At 41.0% G+C, this 8444-nt stretch overlaps 1 pseudogene; it reads left to right on the top strand.

Moving 5' to 3' along the window:
* Positions 1 to 387: 387 nt before the first annotated feature.
* Positions 388 to 8444, top strand: part of LOC100943492 — a 32216-nt pseudogene continuing 24159 nt past the window's right edge.

The raw sequence follows: 8444 nt of genomic DNA, 5'->3' as shown, positions 1-8444 counted from the left end.
AGACAGGAGACTCGCTTGAGCCCAGGAGTTGGAGGTTGCTGTGAGCTATGATGCCACTACCCTATACCCAGGGGGACAGCTTGAGGCTTTATCTCAAAAAAGAAAAGAAAAGAAAAAAAAATAGCTGGGCATTGTGGTGGGCACCTGTAAGCCTAGCTATTTGAGAAGCTGAGGCAGGAGAATCACTTAAGCCCAAAAGTTTGAGGTTGCTATGAGCTGTGATGCCACAGTACTCTACCAAGGGCAACATACTGAGACTCTGACCGAAAAAAAAAATGCTCTTTGAAACAATGCTAAGGCAGTTGAAAGTTTGCTGGCTGGAAAAAACCCAGCAGGGCTCTGTACGGAAGTGTGCTGTGGAGCACTGGAAGACGCTGAGAGAGAGCAATGGCAGCTATGACGGTTAGAGACCCTGCGGTGGATCGTTTTCTATGTTCTGTGTCCGTGGGGAACATTCCCTATGAAGTTACTGAAGAGCAGTTGGAGGATATCTTTTCTTTCTTTCTTTCTTTCTTTTTTTTTTTTATTGAATGGTAACTATGTACGTTTATGCACTTCTGGGTTACAGTGTGGGGTTTTCACACACAATCTGAAATACTTCCATCAAACTGGTTAACATAGCCTTCATGTCATTTTCTTAGTTATTATTTTAAAACGTTCACATTCTACTCTTAGAAAGATTCACTTGTACCCTGAGGTTATCTTTTCTGAGGTTGGACTTGTTGTTGGTTTCAGATTGGTATAGGATAGGGAGACAGGAAAGCCAAAGTGTTATGGCGTCTGTGAATCCCAAGACCAAGAGACAGCCCTCTTAGTGCCATGTGGAACCGGAATGGGCATGAATTCAGTGGGAAAGCCCTTTGAGGCGACAATGCTGCCAGTGAAAAGAACAAAGAAGAGCCGAAGAGCCTTGGCACTGGGGCCCCTGTCATTGAGCCAGCTTATGGAGAGACCATCAGTCCTGAGGATGCCCCTGAGTCTATTAGCCAAGCAGTTGCCAGTTTTTCCACCAGAGCAGATGTTTGAGCTGATGAAACAAAAGAAGCTCTGTGTCCAGAATAGCCCCCAGGAAGCACAGAACATGGTGCTTCAGAACCCTCAATTGGCTTATGCATTGCTGTAAGCACAGGTCGTGATGAGAATTGTGGATCTGGAGATTGCCCTGACAATTCTGCATTGCCAGACAAATATCCCAATGCTGATGGCAGGCAACCCTCAGCCAGTTCCTGGTGCTGGGCCTGGCTCAAGATCCAGTGAGTCAATGAACCAGCAGAATCCTCAAGCCCCTCAGGTCCAGACTTTGGGTGGAATCCATGTCCATGGTGCACCTCCTCTGATGCCATTTTCTATGCAGGGGGTAGTTCCAGCTCCGGGACAAATCCCAGCTGCTGTCACAGGACCTGGCCCTGGTTCCTTATCTCCTTGGGAGAAATCAGTCTGCAGAGGAAAGTTGATGAGGGCTGGAAGAAGAGATTTTGCTGTTTAGTAGAGACGGGTCTTGGGCTTGCTCAGCTGGTCTCAAACTGCTGAGCTCAAGTGAGCCTCCAGCCTTGGTTTCCCAGGGTGGTAGGATAACAGGTGTTAGCTACTACATCCAGCCAGAAGAAGAGATTTTTTAAAGAAATTTCAGTAAACTCAGCATTTTCATTTACTCACTTTATCTTTATCTAGAGTTATAGTTACATTTTTTGAGTTATAAGGGCCTAATGTACCTTAAAATATCACATGTTATAATGTGATCCTACTGCATATGACAGGTATGCAATCCACGATATGAAGTTTATTAAATGAATTGAAGAACGTTTAGATATCTCTGTACTCTGTCCAGTAAGATAAGTATACTGATGATACTCCTGGATGTCATAGCAATGTACAATTCCTGTAAAAGTTTCTAAACGTCTAAACTATTTCTATACTCACCTTGTTATGAACTACTAATGTACAGTTTATAGATCAGCACCATCTGTAGACCATAGTCTGCATAATACTGTGCTGGTGTACAAAAAAAAAATAACACAAAGGAATTGAATAGTAGAATCAATAAGCTTTCTTTACTATGTAAAGGGAGCCTTATGTTTATTGACTAGAGAATATACTCCCTACCCCTCCAATGACCATGGGACAGTTAAAAAACAAAAAAAGACCATTATATATGGTACTTAGCCATAAAATTTTAACAAATTCAAAAATGTGAAATTTCTACAGGCCCTATTCTTTGATTATAAACCAAAAAAATTAGAAGTAATTAAAAGGTGGCCGGGCATGGTGGCTCATGCCTATAATCCTAGCACTCTGGGAGGCCAAGACAGGCGGATTGCTTGAGTTCAAGGGTTTGAGACAAGCCTGAGTAAGAGCAAGACCCTGTCTCTACTAAAAATAGAAAAGCTAGCCAAGTGTTATGGTGGGCACCTATAGTCCCAGCTACTTGGCAGAAGATGGATCACTTGAACCTTAAGAGTTGAGGTTGCTGTGAGCTATTAAGCAACAGCACCACTCTACATAGGGCAGCAGAGTAAGACTCTTTTTCAAAAAAAAAAATAATTAAAATGTGACTAGAAAAAGAAACTTGGAAAATTGAAGAACATACTATAGGTAATCCTTGAATTAAAGAGAAAGAAAAATGAATATCCTTAAATGCCTATATTAAAAAATTAAGGAATTCACCCAGGCACGGTGGCTCACCCCCATAACCTCAGCACTTTGGGAGGTCAAGGCTGGAGGATTGCTTGAGGCCAGGAGTTCAAGACCACCCTGAGAACAGAGCAAGACCCCATCTCTGCAAAAAAATATTTTAAAATTTAAAACTTCTCCAGAATTTTCCAGATACCCTGTTCAAAGCTCTTTGACAGTGATAAGAAAAAAGCAAACAACCTAGTAAATTTGGCAAAGAAAATGAATAGGCACTTCATAGAAAAACAAATTCAAATAGCAAACAACACAAAACAAAACAAAACACACCAAATTTATTTACAGTTAGTTGGATTACAAATTAAGTCATGAGATTTTACTTAAACCCATCAGACCAGCAAAAAATTCAAAGAGAGATGGCTCTTAATATTGGTGGGGAAAACTTATACATTAAGAAATGTGAAGTTTTTCAGCCTTTTGAGAGAGTAGTCTAACTTTAAAAATTCATACGTTTTGACCCACCAATTCCCCTTCTGGGAATCTAGTTTATTCAAATGACGACACTGTTAGTGATAATGCATAATATGAGAAATGATGCTCATAATATCTTCTGCCATTCCTTTCCTCGGATACTACATTTTTATATTATTTGTGGGATTTGTTGGGATACACTGAACACAGAATGTTACAGCTAGAAAAAAAGCTTTGAAATCATTTAGACCAGTGATTTTCAAACTTTGTTGTGTATTAAAGTCCCCCGAAGGACTTACAAAATGCAGCTGGCTAGTCCCTACCCCCAGACTAATTCAGGAGGTGTGAGGTAGGGCCCTAAGGATTTGCAGTTCTAACAAGTTCCTTGATGATATGGATGCTGCTTATCCCGGGACCACATTCTGAGAACCACTGGTACAGACCAACTTAACAAGTGAGGAAGCCTGGGAATGCATTAATTTTATTAAGTCATTTGTTCAAGATTACAATTATTTAGTGGCAAGGGCAGGACTAGTACCCAGTTCTTTGGAATCTTAATCCATACCTCTTTGGTACTTGGCATGTTAAATAGAATAGGAGAATGTGATACATACTTGCTATTTTAAGGAAGTACTAATGAACTGCAAATAGACCAGATTGTTGGGCAGCACCTGTGGCTCAGTGGGTAGGGCTCCAGCCCCCATATACCAAGGATGGCAGGTTCGAACCTGGTGCCAGCCAAACTGCAACAAAAAGATAGCCGGGCATTGTGGTGGGCGCCTGTAGTCCCAAATACTCTGGAGGCTGAGGCAAAAGAATCGCCTAAGACCAGGAGTTGGAGATTGCTATGAGCTGTGATGCTTCAGCACTCTACTGAAGGCGATAAAGTAAGACTCTGTCTCTTAAAAACAAACAAACAAAAAAAAAAAACCAGACCAGATTGTCTTTTCTCTCCTCTGTCAGTGTATATTGCTCCTTTGAGGAAATGAGAACTAGGAACTATCACTCTATGGAAAGGATTAGACAAGAACTTGTGGTACATGATTATTTATATAGTAGTCATCATGCCCCAACTGGTTAAGGTAGACCAGTATCTCCTTTCCATAACATATTTTGCAATAACTCTGCTATCCTGAAATGAAATACACAGGTGTTATAACCTGTATAGTGTGATTTAAAAAAATCAGTATAATGGCCTAACTATAATATAGAGGACAAGTAAAAGGACATTGATTAATAATAAAAAGAATTTTTTGGCTCAGTACCCACAGCTCACTGGTTAGGGCGCCAGCGACATGCACCAGGGCTGGGGGTTTCGAACCTGGCCCCAACCTGCTAAACAACGACAACTACAACAACAATAACAAAAAATAGCTGGGCATTATGGCAGGCACCTGTAGTCCTAACTACTTGGGAGGCTGATGCAAGAGAATTGCTTAAGCCCAAAAGTTGAAGGTTGCTGTGAGCTGTGATGCCATGTGTCACTTCTACTGAAGGTGACATAGTTAGACTCTGTCCCCCCCCAAAAAAAAAAAAAATAGTGGTACCCGTAGCTCAGTGGGTAGGGCACTGGCCATGTATACCAAGGCTAGCAGGTTTGAACCCAGCCTGGGCCAGCTAAAATAACAATGATGACTGCAAAAACAACAACAACAACAACAAAATAGCCAGGTATTGTGGTGGGTGCCTGTAGTCCCAGCTACTTGGGAGGCTGAGGCAAGAGAATCACTTAAGCCCAGGAGTTTGAGGTTGCTGTGAACTGTGACACCACAGCATTCTACCTAGGGCAACAGCTTGAGACTCTGTCTCAAAAAAAAAAAAGAAAAAATAATAATAAAAAGAATTTCTAATATGCAAGTATTTGGGCATGACTTCACTATAAAGCAAAATGTAGTAATCAGGTGCTTGCATCTATATGCCGTGAGGTTGACACAGTGGCTTAGGCCTATAGTCTCAGCACTTTGGTCTCTACCTCAGATAGTTTGACGTCAGGAGTTTGTGACTAGTCTGGACAACATAGTGAAACCCTATCTCTACCAAAAAAAAAAAAAAATGTAGACAAGTACCAGCATATTGTTTTGACAACTCAAATGCCATAAGGACAGTTGACATTGGTGATGTTATTTTCTGAAATGGTGAAATCTTATGGTAAAGTTCTTAAAACAAGTATTACTAATTGCATTTCTGGAATATTCAGTGACACACACATATATATGTATATATATTTAAAAACAGTACAGAGAACCTTTGTGTTTACACGTAAAACTAATTTATTAAAAAAAGAAAAGAAAGGGCGGTGCCTGTGGCTCAAAGGAGTAGGGCACCAGCCCCATATGCCGGAGGTGGGGGGTTCAAACCCAGCCCCAGCCAAAAACTGCAAAAAAAAAAAAAGAAAAGAAAAGAAAAAAAGAAGAAACACAGCAGGTTCTGGAACTCCTAGGACATTGCCTCAGAGAGTTTAAGAGATGCAGGTGCTTTGACAAGTTTGCTTCTCCGAGCCTCTCCCAGAGGGCGTGTTCTGCCCAGCCCGATCCAGATCCTGATCCATTACGAAAGGAAAGGTCCGAAAGGAAAGGTCCGTTAGAAATGAGAAACTGTAGCAATTCAACCTTCCTTCTTTGGTGGTTGGAGGGAGAAGTAGAATGCAACCACCGTAACAGGATGGCCTGATTCTGAATGATAAAAGGAGAGAGTGAAAAACAAATATAAAAATGTATTTCAAATTCCAAGGAGAGAAGAAAAATTGCAGCAATTCCTCACTTGGACCCGGGCGTGTGTTAACAGAGTCCACACTGCCCTGGGAATCATAGGGCTGTCCATTATTTTGGAAAAGGAATTTTTTATTAGCATATGGATGTATGTTCTCAACTGTTTTGTGGGTTTTATTTTTCAATGCCCCTCTTTCATGTTCTCGAGTTTTCCTGGGACAAGGCCTCTCCATCGTGCAGGATTACACATGGCCAAATTCATTTTACATCGGATGACAAACTGCATTTGAATTCACAGGGTTGAAAGGTCAGGGCTGTTCTCTGTTAGTCAGCCGGGCTCCCTCACAGGGTCTCAGTCATGAGAACACGTGGGAATCCCGGAGCTCTCCGTGCCTGCTCAAATATTTGTGAATACTGAGTTCTGTGCTGACTTGGGTTTCTAATTCCTGACTCCATCAGAAGATGCCATAGCCAGGGACTAACAAAGTGAACTGCACGGGGCCTACGGTTGTGTCTTTCCAGAATTTTGAAAAAGATCTATTTCCTGAGCCCTAAATAAGAGCTATTTTCTCCAGGGCACAACTATGTGAGAGTAAGCACCTTACCAAAGATACGTGTGGAATTGTCAAGAGGTGGGCAAAAACACAATGCTGTATTTCCCAAACACTAAGTCACAGAGAATTTAGAAGTTGCCAGTTGTACCGTAGGTGAAGGATGTTTCTAAGTTAGATAGTTCACGGGCTCAACAGGCTTGGCCTAGTAGAGAGGGTTTTCTTCTGCTAACTTTACATTTGTTTGGAAGTGACCCACTGACCCCAAGTGCGGATGTCCTGTGAGCATTCTGCTTATGTATTGAACAGAGTAGGTTCAGTAGCAAAGTAGCGCTACACACATGCAAATGCACACGAGGAGGAAAACCATTTCAATTCAGATTCCAGTTCCAGCACCACTCACTGGTACTGGCTAGAATTTAATTTTGTCCTATCTGCAATAAAATGAGTTCTCACAGACCTTTAATAGTGTGAAGGAGATTTTAAGTAAAGTACTCAGGAAAATAGTTTTTTCAAGTACTTTTAAGCTCTACCTGACATAAAAATAATGGATACACTAATTCAAGTCATTTTTACCTAATTATTTAAGGAGATCCTTTCACATCCTTCACGAGGCCGTATTAAGACCCAAGTCTTCAGCTAAATGTTTATTTACCTCTGCTGTTCTCCAGTCGGTGGCACCGAATACCCTAAATTAAATAGGTTCTCTGGAACATCTGTTGACAATTATGTTGCCAATTACCATAATCAGTCATCATGTGTACTTCAGTTATTAAATATATATTAAAGTAGTAAATCTATGATTCTACCATTCAGACTTTTCCTTTCATTAAATATTTAATAATAGTTATTGTTTTAATTTATCCCTTATTTTAGTAGAATTCTAATGCTTTATATCTGTTATCTTATTTAATTTTTCACTAGCCCTCTAAGACAAGTGTGAATACGATAGTGATATCACAGAGGGATTTCAGAGATGTTAAGTAACTTGCCCCAGTTGACACAGCACATGGGTGGCAGAACCGGGATTCAAATCCGAACTCAAATCCTCCTGATTCTAAAGGTGGCTCTTAACCACCATAATGTTCTGCATTCATGGTATGGTAAACTGGTTTCCTACCTATCTGAATGGGTGGATTTCCCCTGACCCTTTCTATACCCCGCAGTGCAGTCACTCAGCAAACATTTGTCCTGCCCTTGAAGGCAATTTCAAATGAATGAGGAGTCCTGGTTAAAAACCAAACAAAAGGTCAGATCCACCCCAGGAAAGACTTGCGAACAGATTCGTGAATCAGATTTTGGTTGAATTGATTTAGTGAAGGATATTCTTGTGTGAAACAAAGCCCCAGATCTTGTCTGCTTTTGTTGCAACGTGCACTTAGCAGCTGTTAGTCATACTTTTGAAGAAGGCAGAAGACTTTCATTAAAGGGATGATTAATGTTGAAAATAGAAGTGCAAATAACATTTGTTTTTAAAAATGTACATGTAAGTTCTTTCCAAAAAGGTTTCAGATGATGATTCCTAATAAATTTTAATTGATTTTACTTTGTTCTTTAGTCTTTAGACACAGCGCAATTCCCCATGTAATTATTGATAGCCTTTATTTACCATTCTCTGAGATGGCGGTTGGAGACACTTTTTTTTTTTAGGACTCACAGGGCAGCAAGGCAGGCAAATGCATATGCAATGAGTCTGGAGTTGAAGTTTTAAAATGATAGTTGTGAAAATTATGAGCCAAGGGCGGCACCTGTGGCTCAGTGGGTAGGGCGCCGGCTCCATATACTGAGGGTGGTGGGTTTGAACCCGGCCCAAGCCAGCTTAAACAGCAGTGAGAACTGCAACCAAAAAATCGCTGGGCACTGTGGCAGGCACCTGTAGTCCCAGGTACTTGGGAGGCTGAGGCAAGAGAATCACTTAAGCCCAAGAGTTGGAGGTTGCTGTGAGCTGTGATGCTACGGCACTCTACCGAGGATGACAGAGTGAGACTCTGTCTCTTAAAAAAAAAAAAAAAGAAAAGAAGAAAATTATGAGGCACATAAGCACTATCACACCAATATTTGGCACAAGCAAAAAAGAGTAAAAATA

The sequence above is a fragment of the Otolemur garnettii genome, unplaced genomic scaffold (genome assembly GCF_000181295.1).
Source record: "Otolemur garnettii isolate 467f Iridium unplaced genomic scaffold, OtoGar3 scaffold00163, whole genome shotgun sequence".
Taxonomy (NCBI): Eukaryota; Metazoa; Chordata; class Mammalia; order Primates; family Galagidae; genus Otolemur; species Otolemur garnettii.
The sequence above is the reverse complement of the archived record's forward strand: the minus strand, read 5'-3'. Positions and strand labels throughout refer to the sequence as shown.